We start from the raw sequence: 16,697 nt of genomic DNA on the forward strand, positions 1-16,697 counted from the left end.
TTATTTGCATACAATTTAGCTTAAATAATTTGTTTACACATACGATTTGTCCGGGAAACTACAAATAGGAACATAGGACTATCTCATTTTTATACCCGTTACTCGTAGAGTAAAAGGGTATACTAGATTCGTTGAAAAGTATGTAACAGGCAGAAGGAAGCGTTTCCGACCATATAAAGTATATATATTCTTGATCAGGATCAATAGCCGAGTCGATTTGGCCATGTCCGTCTGTCCGTCCGTCCGTCTGTCCGTCCGTATGAACGTCGAGATCTCAGGAACTACAAAAGCTAGAAAGTTGAGATTAAGTATACAGACTCCAGGGACATAGACGCAGCGCAAGTTTGTCGATTCAGGTTGCCACGCCCACTCTAACGCCCACAAACCGCCCAAAACTGCCACGCCCACCTTTTTGAAAAATGTTTTAATATTTTTTCATTTTTGCATTGGTCTTGTAAATTTCTATCGATTTACAAAAAACTTTTGGACACGCCCACTCTAACGCCCACAAACCGCCAAAAACTGTCCTTCGCACTTACACTAGCTGAGTAACGGGTATCAGATAGTCGGGGAACTCGACTATAGCGTTCTCTCTTGTTTTTATATTGGTCTTGTAAATTTCTATCGATTTGCCAAAAAACTTTCTGCCACGCCCACTATAACGCCTACAAACCGCCAAAAACTGCGTTTAAGACTCTACTTCTCTCTTCCACTAGCTGAGTAACGGGTATCAGATAGTCGGGGAACTCGACTATAGCGTTCTCTCTTGTTTGATTGCTGATTTGTGGAACTAGGTTCCGTTTGGTGATTTCTATAAATGGGTTTTAGAAATATACTAATCGAGCTAATGCCTTTCTTTTATAAAATCACGAAATTAATTACCCGAATGATGATGTATTCTATAATTTTATTATAAGACTTACCAATAATTCGATAATTAAAAGAAGCGATCTGCAAAAAAAAGTATGATAGTTTGGTTAAAATCAAATTGATTTCTAAAATAAAGAAGAATGAAAACAGTCTAAGACATTATAGGATACACAGTCACTGTTTTTTTGGTGTTTTCTCCGGAACCTACACACATTTAAAATAAGTTAAACGATCCCCTAGCTGCTTTCCTGAGACTTCTTGAAAATCTTTTAACCATATGTTTGTGGATGCATTGTCAGGTTTATTCTACATCAATCTTCGAGAATGTGAGGCTGTGAAAACACATCCCTCCTTTGGGCAGGGGCCCTAACCTAACCTAAATCAACAAATCGGGCTAAAGCTATCTGCTCCGATTTAGAGCAAAAAAGTTGGAGAGGTTCGGAGGCAAACACAAATGAACAAACATCGTACAGGCAATGCCAACAAAGTTGTCAAATCAAACAGAGAACTTGAGGAGCAGGAACGAGATCCAACCTCTGTCAGATCCCGATTTGGATCGCCATGGTTTTGGTGTTACAAATATGAAAAACATTTATAACTTTTTGCTGAAGAGTTCTTCTCCTCGCTGGCTGGCATTTAAAGAACTTTAGCGATTTATGCGTCTGTCAGAGGAGGCAGGCGAAACCTGATTTGCTGCTGACGATCAAGAACGGGGGCTAAGGCCAGGAGGCCCAGCCAAAGTCGCAAAAGTTTAAAGGGCCCGAGCGAGTGTAGGTAGGAAATAAAACCAGACCCCGGCCCAAAGGGGAGGAGCAGGAGGAGTGACTACGCAATAGATGGCAGGAATCGAAGCGGGAGACTGCGGCCAGAAGACTCCAAGCACTCCTCTGCTGCATTCCGCTGGAAACTGCGACACCGAACTTCCAGCGCTTTACTCGGCCACATGTTGCACACACTGTGAGAATGAATTTAATTAAAGCAAATCCGTCCCACAGCAAAAGCCAAGGGACCAATGGAGCGCCACACAACCCGACCAGACACCAGCCAGACCCCGATCCAGATCTTCGCCAGCGGAGCCAGCTGAGTGCGTCTAGTCCAAAGTCTAGTCTTGGCCAACCGTGGGACCAGATCGCGGCCTGATCGATGAAGCCGTTGCGTCGTTTTAAACAAACAACGATAAGAACGTTACGATCTAGGGCATTGGAGTCATACTTTGGCTTACCCAACATCAGAGTTATCATACCGAAGAACATTCTATGTGTTAACCATTGCTTACCAAAAACGCAAGGAGATTAGGAAATAAGTACCACAAATTGCCAAATTTGGAGTCGGACTAACTGAGAATGAAGCCTGTCGAGGGCAGATAGTGCCGCAATGCTCATTTGGTTTATCAACAAAACCCATATTTGTGGTTAGTGGAGGAAGTCAAGTGGGGTACTTGGCTCCGAGGGTTCCACATGTGAACACAAATTGGAATCAATTTGCAGTCGTAGTTGCCACGATGTGCACCGCAACAATGCCAATTAAATCCCATTTCAGTGGCACATTAAAATGCAATAAAATATATTTCGTGTGATTGTGTGAGCGCTGATGCTTCTTCCATTGGAGCGTTTAAAATATTTCATGCCCAACACACAGTACCGGGTCTGTGGCATTCGTGCTTCCTTGCTGCACATGCTCCCAAAACTGAGGCAGCCGAGCCCAAAGAAACTACGCGTAGAGATGCTGAGGCTGGCCGGGCGATAAGCTCACAATGGGTCTGCAGTTTTTAGAGTTGAACGAATTATGTAGCCTCGAAAACGAAATTCGCCGCCGCATATTTAGCTCGCATTTCAGCATAATTTGATGTAATTTCAGTGGCCTCCTGCAACATTTTGGGTCTGTGCTTGCGATGGAACCTTAAGAGCTTGGATTGCCGAAAGCCACGAGATCGTGGCAGCCAACTGACCACGAAATTATATTGCGAAATATTGATCAGTCCCGATTCCAAGGTTTCCCCACACCCCGCGATTCGACCGCATCCACATGCCCAAACTTCCGAAACTGCGTGACCGCTCCACAGAATTTTATTTTTATTTTGAGCATTTTTATATATATTTATCTACACAAGTGAAAGTTGTTTTTATGCACCTGATGCTCGGATATATTATTTCTCTGCTTTAAAAAAAAAAATTCTATTGTACATATTCTATTTTAGAAATATATACTTATGTTTATTAAGTTTAATCAAACATAACCTTTTCAAAAAAATAAATAAGTCGGTTATATTTCACCGTGCTTATGCAATAATAAAAAAAAAACGGCAATAATACAAAAACTATTTAAACCGTTGTATGAATTTTGTTTCAAAACGTATTTTTATGATATTTAGTCAGAAGTGAATTATCTAGCCACCTTTACCATTGGTAACGTTTTGCTGGGCTTATAGCCGACTCCCGCCGACATTCTGCCAAGAATCCCTATATATGTGGGCAATGTAAAGAATCTTTATAAGCAGTGGAACTTTCAGCCCCTCTGCCCCCTCAAAGGGTGTCAGTTTGTCAGGCTTAGCTGGCCAAGAAGCCCAGACGATTAACTGTGGCTCGCGACTTGGCCAAAAGGGTGCCCCACCACCCCTTCGCTCCCTAAATCCCTCTGACAAACCGCAAATGTGAAAAATTTCGCCTGTTTTTCTTATCTTAACCCGTTTGTGGCCCCTACCCCAATGGTGACTGCATTGCAATGAAATAAATGAAGTTAAGCCAATTTGGGGTTAAAGCCAAAGAAGGAATTCATTATTTTTGTTGATGTTTTTTATTTGTGGTCACCACTCGAAACGTGTGTCCTGCTGGGAAAAGGAATTCGCACAAAAGTTAATAAAAACAGGCATCTGTTGATCATCGAATAATTTAACACTCTTGCTATAAACTAAAATGTTCTTGGTTACTTGCAAGAACTTTAAGTTAATTAGTTAAACTCGAGAGAAAACGACTTTTTTAGAAATTGAAATAGACATTAAAATATTACGCATACGCAGTGTTGCCCAATTTTTAAACATTTTCTTCACTGTGCTAAAACTAAAGAGTATTTTAGATAAAGCGTTTCGAGCGACCAAAGCAACCGCAAAAATGCGACAAATGCAACAATAGCTGTAAAAAGGAAAACAAGAAGTAAGAGACAGTGCAAAAGCAGAAACCGCAATAAACTTGAGTGGAATCCAAAGATGAGGTGCAGGATAAGCCAGGAAAAGAAGCCAAGCCCGAAAATGGCAGCACTTGTTAAGTTAGGACGCGGAGAATGGCCTTATCGAAGGCCCAAACTGTATGCTTTGCATATATTGCACACACACGACCGATAAATTGCTATATAATGAAAGGTAACCAATTGCGTAACCAGTTCTGTACGACAGCATTCACCAGCTTTCAGTGCTATTGCTGCTGTTTTTGTTAATCTTTTTCGCTGGTGCTGGGCGGGCAACTCCAAAAGGGCATCACAAAAACGTAAACAACATCCCAAAACAACAACAACAATCGACCATAACAACCAGCATTCGAGACAAGAGGCAGAGGATTTCAACCAGGAAAGGAAAAGGGGGGACCACCGCCAACGGCGGCTACATTCAAAACAAAAACAAAGCAAAACTGTAAAAAAAATATTGGTGTGGGAAATTAAGTTAATCGAGGGAGGGATTCGAAATACAGATACCTTTTAAACAAATGCAGTACTTTAAAAAACAAATCATTTTGCTTAGAAATAATAACTACATTGATTTTTGACACTTCTATGGGCATTTGCGAAATTATTGATTTTAAGCATGTTTATCTATAAAGCAGAACAGTAAATAATGTTTCTATAAATAAATAAATATTTTTCCCCTTTTAAAAACGCTGCAGCAAAATATGGGGTGTCTTGAAGGAGGTGGCCCCATAAAGGAAACTAAAGCAAATATAGTTTAAATAGTTTAGAGTAATGCAAAGTTTATTACTTAACCAAATTTATAACCTATAAATTTTTTAAATAAAATGCACATTTTTGTTTATGCAAGCATGAATACTATTTAAGCATCTTTCCACAAAAATACAGTGTTTTATGAATCACCTAAACACCAAAAGTTTACATTAACCATGGGCCCAATATTTTCCGCTCAGTGTACGGATGCAAGGAGCAGACAAAGATGCGTGTCTGGCTCTTTAGACATTCCCCTGCCCCCTTGTAGGAACTTCTCCTCTACTCAGCATCCTTTACTCCTTCGTTTGCACTCACATTGAGAGTTCCATTGAAATCGTTTGAAAATTGAGCCCCATGCTGGAGCATCTTGTGGATGCAAGGGGATGGTGGGGACTTGCAGGGGTAGACACGTCTGCCGCCTCTCTTGTAATAAATAAACGCCAGCGGAGCAGCGACAACAACAAAATCAAGAAATAAAACGACAGATGATGACGTTGCAATGTCTTCTGCACAGAGAAAAACATAAAACTTACCGAAAAAATTTAAAATTATTGATAAATCATATATTTTTCAAATTAACACGTTAACAAGTAAGTAATGCACGAAGTTTATGTGCGTTGGAACGTATTCCAAAAAGCAATAAATTACCATTTGAAAATGAAATAGATTAACTATAAAAAGTTCTAAATTATTTACCGCACATTAAACTGAGAATAAACTCATATAATTATCAGTTTATTCCTATAAAATACTTTTATACTTTCGTGTGGAATCTTCCCACTCCTTTGTCATTTTATACATACAAATGTAGCCATAAAATGTGTAAAAATAACAAAGCATATGAGTTGCATTTTCAACGGGCCAAAGGAAACGGATGAACATTATGGGCTGCGGAAAAAAAGGAGTTACGAAAAGTTGGGGGCGCACTGCATCACCCGCATAATAAACCAGAGCGCATAAAAATGTGTGTAAAATTGCAACCGCAACGTATTTCGCCAGTAATTGCCCAGACAGACGACAACAAGGGGTTGAGGAGGGGGGCGGAGGAGGCGGAGTGTGACAGGGAGTTGGGGGGGTTTGAAAGGAGGTGGCGACAACAAAGTTGCACTCACGCAGCCCCACAGCTCCAGCTCCAGACCCAGAATCGGAATGAAGAATCAGAGAACCAGACGCAGTCTTCTTCTTAAGACCCCACCAGACGAACTGGAGTGCGAGGGAGATAGAGAGGGGGAAGTGGGCGGGGAGCAGCACAGCAAGAAGTAAGCCGGCAGATGAAACGGTCAGACGCGAAGCCCGCCGGACAACAAAAACAACTGCAACCCCATCAGCTGCAGCAACAAAACATCCGGCGAGAGCGACAAATAGAAAAACAAGGAATTGGAATGCAAATTAAAGGATGCCCAACTAAACCATTGGATACCCTGTATACAGTTATTAAAAACATATGTTTTATTGCCATAAAGTAACTAAACGATTTCGATTTAAAAACGAAAGTTATTTTTGAAACAGCTTAAACAAATCAAAAAACCATAGCCCTCTTATATCATTGATAAAAAAGAAACCCTTGAAACCCCTAACTGTAGGCTACAAGTTAGTTTTAACTTATTGTGTAATTAGTGGGAATTAGTAATACTAGAGATGTTCAAATGTACTAAAATGTACTAAAGCTTGTTTTAATATTTCATTCAATATCGAACTCGAATAGAACTCCCACAGCCCCATACACCCCGTCGATACAGGGTATTTGCCACAGCAGAGCGAGCGCCACACGCAGACAAATGCACATAGAGTCCTCACACGAACGCAAAAGGAAGTAAGACGGGAAGAGGCGGAGAGTAGGACAACGAGATGGAGCCCGGCAGAGAGGAGGCAGAATCTGCATCTTCAGCCTCTCGCGCTCTCTCTTTCTCTCGCGCTGGGTTCAGCTCCACACATGTATGTATGTGTGCCAGTGTGCCTGTGTGAAGTGGAGCTTGGCGTGGACGTCGACGTAGCGAAATTTCATGAATGGAATTTGTAAATTTTATTTTCATTTGCAACGATTCGTTTTCCTCCTGCTCTCGCGATTCGTGTTGTTGTAGCGCTAATCATGTGCAGAGAGAGAGAGAGAGAGACAGAAAGAGATAGAGTAGGAAAGAGAGATACGAAACGAGACCCCAAGTGGGGCAGAAAACAACAATGATGTGGCATGTTGTCCAACCTCCTGTGTAGCTCCATTTCGCTCCCGCCCACCCCTTACTTATCTTCTCTTCCCTTTCTTTTTGCGAAACGGGTTTTGTGGTCGTTGAACATTTTTGCTTGCTTGTGGCAAGCTGTGCTCTTCTTTTTCCACCTCTAATACACCAGCAAATGCGGCAAATAATGTTTTTCTTAGTTCTAATCAGCAAACGAAACAGCGTAAGCAACGTGGGCGAGGGGGAAATGGGGGAGGAGAAGGGTGGGCAAGAACCTAATGCGTTTTTAATTGTTGAGGCTACGGCCTGATGACGTTGAAAACCCAAAAACCCCACCCCCCAGACGCTAATTCAAATTTTTTGTAGTATCGCACTAATTACACGACTACCAAAAGTGATTTAGAACGAAAATTAAAAGGTAAAAGTGAAAACAGTTATGAAAATAGAATATGCTGCCTTTTACAAGCTTAATACAGTGCAGTCCGTTTAAAGAGGACATCTCCGCATCTTCAATTTTAATAATGCACAAATTCCACACATTAAATATTTAATATAAATTGTTAGAATATGTTAAAATATTGTTTACTAACTTAAAATAATTACATTAATCAGTTTAAGCTGACTACTAAAATTCAAAAAGGATCCTATCCTATCGTAAGTACGCATGTTTCTTATTGGGCCCTAAATTGTTAGGAATTTTCATAATATATATCTTTTCTATTGAAGATCTAATTGGCAGTGCGTGTATATTCAAAACCCAATTGTTTCAGAAATTATGTTCTTGATGTACACTCTTATGTACTCCATGTATACCTATCTAATTGCGTTACCACGAATAGAAATGGCTAGTTGTATCATCGCGTAAGCAAAGTAAAAAAAACCTTGAAGGAAGGAAGTTGTTGGGTCGGGTGGGAAAGGTATGCGGAGCAAGGGAATCGGACTCGAAGAGCTGACTCGAAATTCCATTATACAAAAATGCGTCGAAACCGCAATTACAGAGCAAAGTAGATAAACGACAAACGGCGACAACGAGTGGAGCAAGTAGATGAGTAGCTGAGCAAAAAGAAGCCGCGAAAGAGAGCCATTGGCTCTCTGGCAAATTAAATACAAAAAGCGCAGCAAGCGGACAGAGGAGCAGTGGAGAGTGCAAGAAAATAAACAAAATATAAAACGGGAATACGAGAACGCGCCGAACTTTTGACACACTCTACATTAAGTCTGATTCGGGAAACTCTTATAAAACGTGTTTTATAAATAATGCCCTCTTCTTTTTACATAGCTTTTGGCCTTGGTCTTATTTTTAAATAATAGTAGACAGTCTTAGGGATTATAGTGCTGAATTGGGTGATAAGAGCTCCAAGTTAAAAAGAGTACAACTTCCGTATCTTGACTGAAGTCTAGAGTTTTATCCTGTTGAAATAACACATTCAACATTTTACAACAACCCCCAATAAGATAATATGCTACTGCTGTATTGTCCTTATAAATTTCAGAAGTTCTTGCAGCAGACCGGATTTATTCCATTCAAAGAGCATCGAACGATATCCTCAGAGCAAAAAGATCGCAAGCGGCAAAAAGAACACCAAGAAGCAAAGAACCAAAACAACAGCACAGCAGTAAAAATAGTCATTTGACTTTGAACTTTGCGACTTCTGCGTCGGAGGTGAGGGAAAGGATATGGCCGATGCCGATGATGTGCATATGGATGAGGATGGGGATGGGGATGGGGATGGTGATGGGGATGGTGATGGGGATCGGGGTGGGGATGGGGATCGGGATGGGGATGAGGATGGGGTAGATAGTCAGTCGAGGTGCGTGCGATCGCACTTGGATTGGCATTCCTTGGCGTGGATGTGAAATACAGCATACAGCATACAGCATGGGTGTGGATACGGCCCATATAATCTAATCGGGCAATGTGAAACGTGTGTCGATTTAGGCTCGAGGCCATAAACAACCAGAAACAACTAGTAACAAGACGAAAACAGTGGAAAAACTGGAATCGCCCATTCGATTCCAGTTGCTGAATAAAAAAGGTGGCATTGTCCATGTATTATCACAAAAAATCATTGCAGATCGAAATTATACGTACAGGATTAACCATTTTTTTAACGTCAAATAGCGAATTTTATATTAACTAAAAGGTAGCATTACTATGGACACTGCTATGTGCTAAACTTTTAGTAAAGTGAAATAATTCTGTGTTTTGTTAGCCTTCAAAAAAGACTAACAGTCAACTCAATTAGGCAAAAATACATGATCGCATACCCCTTTATAATGTGAGGAAATCGTAAAACAGCAATTACACATATCAAGGTTGCAGAGGCTTCATTTGCCCGACTGTACAGCACACCACCTGTTTATCCACACAAAAGGAACAAATTGTCGAAGGTGTAGAGTAAGGAGAACCCTAACAGTTTGAAGACGGCGCTTAATTATAAAACAACAAATCGACAATATGAAGCAGCGCAGCTGTCCTAGAAGAGGAACAGCTAACGAAGATCATGAGCAGGTGTGTATCTGTATCCGTTTCTGTATCTGTATCTGTGTGCCATTGAATCTGATGCCGAAGCATAAATTATGAGCACGTACACGAAGATCCCGGTATGCCGGGGATTATAAAAGATCATCCCACAGGCAAACAAAAAGTAGGAGGAGGTGGACGCTGCGGCTGGGAAGGAGGACCAAAGATGCATGTCCGCTTCCCTTTTCATTCAGAAGATGATGCAAAATGTCCCCAGAGTTGCCTTGCCTTTGTATTCGACAGCTGCCATTCTTCCTTTCCCGTTGGAAAGTAGAACTACTACTACTGCCAGCGACTTTTGCAATTGTCTCAATGGCCGAGGTCCTTCACTCACACTTTCTTTGTCCTGGGTGATGCAGCTGTATCTCGAGGATCGCCCCGTGTCCCATAAATTGCATTCGTTATCGATTTTCACAAAGTTTTTCTTTTACTCGGTCGTGGGTTCCTTGTTTCTTTCGTGATTTCTTAGGATCCCGGGGTGAAATGCTTTTACCTTTCGCATAATTCGAAATGCATTAGGCAATTAGTGCATTTCCAGGGGCAGCTGCTCGATCGCTTTGCTTTATGGCATAATCAAATCAAATCAAATCAATTTCGTGTAATTATCTAGGGTTGCATTTTCCATGTCGTATAAATATTGGACCGGAATTATGATTAGGGTGAGCCTTTTTTATGTCTAGGGTGGCAAGGCTTGAGGATCGCGGCATGGGAATTTTTCATTCTTGGGTGATCAAGCATAAATCATTGGGTGAAACTGTAATCTATACAAATGGTTGAATAAACGAAGATAACTTTTAGTCGAGGTATTAGTTGTTCTTTACAAATTGACTTATTTTTTGTTTCATACTGTTACATACATATATTATTATTAGTATTTAATAAAAATAAAAATATTACGTGAGATCAATCAAATTAATGAATGCTGTCCATATGTGATCCTAGCAATTTCTGAATTCCCTTATGTTTGCTTTTAGCTTTCGCTCATAATACCGAATTCCAAGCAAAATGCAATAAAACTTTATCCACAAAATTATTCCAAGCCGAAAATGACCTCAGATGAACCCAAAATTCGTTATCAAATCCGCATTAGACCCCAAAAGGGAATGTCGTGCTCGCGTATAAATTGTTTAAACATCCGCTTTTACGCGTCTCCGTCTAGGTGACACACACAACTCAAAATAAAGCATGTGTACAGAGAAAAATTACATATTTATCAAATATGCCCAAATTACGCTTTTCAAAATACAAATATTATAGAAACTTAAGACATTACAAAGAATTTTTACTTACTTAAACTATTATTTTCATAATAACTTATTCGTTTCTATAAGTGCTTTAAAATTGGTTTAGTAACACACCGTTTGCAAATTCTTTCAGTGCATCTATGCATGTGAATTTTTCCTCTCACACCCCCGCACACTCACCATAACGATTAATCATTTTATCAATGAAGTGCAAAGTTGCTTTGCGACATAAAAAACATGAGATGAAGAGATAGAGGCAGGCGAATGAAATGTTTTGCGAAAAGAGAGTGAAAAACGGACTTGGCGGAGATGAAGAAGCTGCCACGACGCCAATGTGACCTAATTGGTTCTGGAGTCGAAAATGGGATTGGATTGTTTCTGTTGCCGTTTTTGTTGCTGTCATTAAGTGACGACGTCACCCACAAAGAGCCACTGGAAAAAGGACAACAACAAATGAGATGTTACTCGCGTACGTGTATACGTAGCGGATTCCCCCACATGGGGAACATGGGAACTAGGCAGTATTTAATTATCATAAACATAAATTAAACAATAGTCCTGGGACACAGAATTTATTTATTTATTTGAAGGATTCTTTAAGACACTTAAATCGTATTAGGCATCTACAGATACAAAACGCAGTCATCACAAAAACAAGCAAGTTTTGTCTCAACTTTCTAGCTTTTACAACTCCCGAGATCTCCTTTTATACGGACAGCGTGACGGACTGAGAGGCGTGACTGGAGATCGTGTTATATATGTATATATGTACTTCTCAAGAAATCTAGTAAGGATTCTGCTATGTAGTTACAAATGAAAACAAAAGTCGCTTAGATATCTGCGCATAAATAATATGAATGCTTGCGGATTAAGTATGGAAAAAGTATCATATTAAAACACTTTTGTTGTAATCCTAAGATGTTTGGTTACATTCGGTTTCAGCAGATGATAGGATTTTTGAAATATTCATTATATCAAGTTTAATTTGTCTGATTCGCATCTATTTAGTCAGAAACAAAAAAGGAGACGTAAAAGTATCTGAATCTGTGCTCTCGTCCCTATCCGTTTCTTTTTTCTCCCCCTCATTCACAAAAAGCCAAAAAGTCGCGACTCGGATTGCGTATCTGTGTGTAATTCTTGTGCGTCCGTGTGGGTAAATGTGGGGTCGCGCAGAGAAATTCCATATTCCACATTTCTTATGCGGCCAACGCAGCAGCAACAGTAAAAGCAGCAACAACAATTGCTGATGCTACTGCGCCGACTTCGCGTTGCCTCGTCTTTTCCTTTTACTTCGCTCTTTAATTTGACTTTTTTGTTGCTTTCGCACAAAATTTTTAAAAATAGCCAGGCAACCAAAAGCCCAACAGAAACCAGCTAACAGCACTGACAAAAAAATCAACAACAAAACAAAGAACACGAAAAAATTAAGATGCTAGCCGAGTTGGCAACAACGAATCATGATACCCTTTTTTTGGACGTTAAATAACCTTGGAGATAAGTATTTATATTTCAAAATTTATTTGCCGAGATAGGAAGCATTATAAATAAACTTAAAGTATACATTTAAAAAGCACATGACAATACGTTTTGACTACACGTGATGTTTATAAATGTGTTATTTCTTTATGTTACTTTAAATTAATTTAAGGTTTAAATACATACATATACATATGTACATATGTAGATATAGTAGTCATGATTAAGGAATTATTATTACTAACTTTTAATCATTATCCAGTAAACAATTGGCAATTTCAGTGATGAATTGTGACGAAATATCCTAAGCAACAATTTCCCGGTCTTATTAAAGCAGAGGGTATCAGAGGGCAAGGGCAGAGATTAAAAAACAATAAAAAAGTAAGCAGCCACAGCAGCGGCCAGCACAGTAACAACACCTCAAGCGGAGGGAATCGGCAACAAAAAAATATTAATGAAATCGCTTTTAACTCGTTTCGCTTAAGTATCTGGTGCCAGCGTGTGTGCGAGCGTGTGTTTCGGGCATGGAGACTTGCCTCCTCATGTGGCCCCCTTTTGGTGTGTTATAAAAGTGCAACAACAACTTAATACACACACAGTCACTCGAGGTAAAAAGCAAAAGAAGGCAGCACATGATAAAAACAAACACGATACGATCGGCGGGCTAGCGATGACCCAAAGTGGTCAGTCAGTCCGTAATAAAAATGGAATTCAAGTGTTTAATATATCATGAAATGTATTAGCCTGTCCGAAATCTGGATATATATTGCTTGAAGCAAGTGCACAAGTTTTATTTGGAGCGAGTGTGCGTGATATTTTTTTGAGCTGATTGTATAAGCCATCCAATGAGCTTTATGTCGGAGTTGCCAGACGGTCCAAAAATTGGAACCGGTGCTCGCTACTTACATATAAATTATGTACATATATTATTATTATTTTATGGTTAGCTTCTACGCTTATCAATGCGTACAGGAATTTATGTTAAGCACCTATAGCCTAAGTACGATTTTCTCGGTTTTATAGAGCTAATCAAAAAATTAATTCTGTCTTATTGTCAGTAATCGAATAAATAAATGTAAGACGTACTAAGTCAGAACTGTATTCAATTAAGCAAACCATCTTAAAAGAAGCAGGTGGGTTTGAATGAAAAAGTAAAAATTCAGTAAGGAATTAAAAATGCATACCTATTAAAGACAATGCCCAAATGAAAAATCATTGCTCCCCTTAATAAAACGAAGAATGACCTAAATTTCACAATTTTCGAAGGCCTTATCATCGCAGTAAGAGATAAAAGAAAGAGCTCAAATCGAAGCTGTCGGTGCGCCAATTTCACTTATGGAAAGATTTGGAATTTCCTTTGCGACATAGGGCAAACAGAACGGAGTGTACAAATCACCGCTTCCGTAATGATGTATCGGATTTGGTGCATACTACGGCAGTCCAAAACCATGTGTATACCAAACAGGGGCGAACAGGTAACAGAGGCGCTTAGAGCAACTGGTTCACAAAAGACCCGACCAACAGACCAAGTCTGCGCCCGAAGGCCAGGCGAATCCAAAGTAACCAAATACAAAACGAAATGTATAAAAATCGGAAAAGAAAAAACTGCAGACTCGAGAAATTTCGTCGCCCAATACATGGAGATGGAGCAAAAAGCCATGAGACAGCGTCGTCTTCGATGTTCGCCATTGCCCGGCTGTAGCGTGTGCACACGGACGTGCATAATTGCTCGAGTGTTGGTGGGTATTTGGGTGTGCGAGTCGAGTGGAGGTCATCAAACTATGACGTCGCCAAAAGGTGACCCAAGACGATTGCAATTCCTACCTTGAGTTCTTGTGTCTCCTACGCCTGGATGTCACGGAGAAAGTTGGAACCGCGGTCTTATCGAGCCCAAAACAAACTTCATGTTTCCATATCTGGGTTAATTGATACGCCGATAAGGTTGCAGCTATCATGCGCCGGCTTTTAGACATGTCTCATGTGTTTCCATCACATTACGGCACTACAAAAACCACACCCTTGGCACTAGTCTCTGCCCCAATCTGAGGTGATCGCGTGCACAGTCACAGCATCCGTTATGGGCGATCTGGCAACGCTTGCACGAGCTTTGCTGCTCCAATTTGAAATCTAATCAATTCCCCAGGGGCTAACATGAATTCTCGGGAAATGAAACACGCCAATATATAAATATAAAAAATAAAGTGGTCTTCCAGAAGTGGGAACCTCATTGGGGGTATCAGAAAAGTAATATTAATCAACAAGCTATTTTTATACCCGCTAATTGTAGAGTTAAAAAATATATTCGTTGTTGAAAAGTATGTTACTGGTAGAAGAAATGGTTTCCAACTTCAGTTATATGGAAATATTTATTGACATACCAAAAACATTTCTACCACTCCTATTTTAACGGCTGCAAACCAATTTTATTTTGAACATTTAAAATTGCAACCTCGTAATCCCAATATGTGAGTAACGGGTATCTGATAGTCGGGTAACTCGACTGTAGATTTCTCTCTTGTTAAATCAGCGTTGTGTTTATTTATGTAAACGATAAAGTTAATGATGCTAAGTAATAATCATATAAGTGGGTAATCGCTCTTTATATTTTTAGACCCAACACGATTCTGGATGCAACAACATTTGGAAACAGGAAAGTATGGATAAAATACTAAAAATAAATAAATTTATTGCTTATTAAATCTATGTTAAATAGCTAGAAATCATATTAATTCCAAATTCTATAGATATAAGGGACAATATAAGGGATTTACTTAGCTGGGTGTTCTGTTATAAAAAACCACTGTAGTTTGTGATCTAAAATGACGTTGGAGTTCGATTTTTGATATCTTAAAGTTTCATATTCTTAAAACAGACGAAATTCGTAAAGAAATTTAAATGATTGACTTATTCTGGCCTTTGCAGGGCTCACTGTAGTCTGGAGCTCGACTTTACACTTGAGATAAATAAAATTGAAATGATTGCAAATGAAATTGGAGTGACGTCAGCGCAGAGATCCCATGAATTGGAATCTGACAGGAATCCGTTAGCCATTTGCCCACATCTACCCACACATACACCCGCACACCTATACGCATACAGATAGAAGCACGAAACATTAGAGATGGCGCACAGGTAGCTGCAATTATATAAAGTGCGCATTATCATCAGCCCTTTTCTCTTGCCGTTTCCCCCAAGATGCTTCTCCCCCGCCCTATCACTCCTCCCACAAAGTTTTTTTCTTGATGCAGCTGCTGTGTCAGCTGGACCGGCATGCAATTTTTTGCATATGAACTTTTTAGCCGGCAGTTGGGGGCGCACGCCCAAAAACAGTTGTTTTTTATTTCGCTCGCGGGGCCGCTGTTATAAAGAAAATGCCCAGCGCAGCACCCCACACACACAGCCAAGCACACACACATGTCACATTCTCTACTTCTAGTACTACCTACCACATTTTTTCCATTCCGCCTTCGTATGGATTTTTCGGCCACGTTTTTCACTGAGTTCCCCTTGGGTTAGCTTTGTGTTTTTGATCGCAAATTACAGGTGAGAACGTCACCTGTCTATTGGAAGGGATTGCAGGGCGATATCTGCCCGATTTCTGGGCGTAAAACGGCAACAACTAGCGCACAATGTGCTCACGGGCTGCTGCTTCCTCTTCACTTTAACACCATGACAATTGGTGGCTGCAGAAAGAATGAGCGGTGCGGCGAATTGGCGGGGCGAATTGGAAAGCAACAGCAAACAGAACAACAAACAGCGGGGCGGACGACGGACGTTTGTGCCACCCCCTTTCCGCCGAATATCACCACGATTAACCGTTGTCTTGTAAGCAGAAATGAAACTTTTACCAGGGTATTAAGCCACTTCAACTTCTGCGTACTCGAAAAGCTAAATGCTAAAGCGAATCGAGTAACTGGCAGTTTGTGTGTGCGTGTGTGTGCGCGGGCTATTTGCCTTCATACTTTGTTTGTTCTTTCGCACGCTCTTTCGTATCGCTCGACGTGCCGCAGCGTTGCTTTTTTAATATCAATCAGCTGTTAAAACGTATATTTTTCAGTTTGCCGTTCGCCCTAGGTTCCAAGGAAAAATACCGCTACTCTCGCACGCACACACCCACACAACTACAAAAGCCCATATGCTGGGCGACGTTGCCCGGCAAATGTTTTTTTTGTTGTTTACTTTTTGGGTTTTGACGGTGCCGTCAGCTGTTTCAAAACAAATCGCTCGGTGTTACCAGCTGACTTCGCTCAGCGGCCACTAAATAATCTCGCGTCACGCGAAAATCAACCTAATAATACCGATTTTCTGCCAAATCGGAAAAAAACGCGTTATTTAAAGGAAATCAAAGTTTTTTTTTATTTATATAAATATTTGTTGACTTTGTCGTGGGGATGTTAAATTAGCGATTAGTTAAGTTACATTTTCTAAGCTAATAAATTTATTGTACCCTTTTGTTATAAACATTATACAGAAGTAAGTTTG

The 16,697-nt window shown here is 40.2% G+C and overlaps 1 protein-coding gene across 2 annotated transcripts in view; it reads right to left on the minus strand.

Moving 5' to 3' along the window:
* LOC6535961 (transcription factor E2f1) overlaps positions 1-16,220 on the minus strand; it is a 41,016-nt gene extending 24,796 nt beyond the window's left edge. Inside the window, exons 1-2 of one of the 2 annotated variants that reach the window (XM_015191992.3) lie at positions 15,662-16,220; positions 924-951 (exon numbers count right to left, since the gene is read on the minus strand). The gene's annotated coding sequence lies outside the window, so the exon portion shown is untranslated. The remainder of the gene's footprint in view (positions 1-923; positions 952-15,661) is intronic. The other variant, XM_039375852.2, reaches the window with a different exon arrangement.
* Between the last annotated feature and the right edge of the window lie 477 nt (positions 16,221-16,697).

The sequence above is a fragment of the Drosophila yakuba genome, chromosome 3R (assembly GCF_016746365.2).
Source record: "Drosophila yakuba strain Tai18E2 chromosome 3R, Prin_Dyak_Tai18E2_2.1, whole genome shotgun sequence".
Lineage (NCBI taxonomy): Eukaryota > Metazoa > Arthropoda > Insecta > Diptera > Drosophilidae > Drosophila > Drosophila yakuba.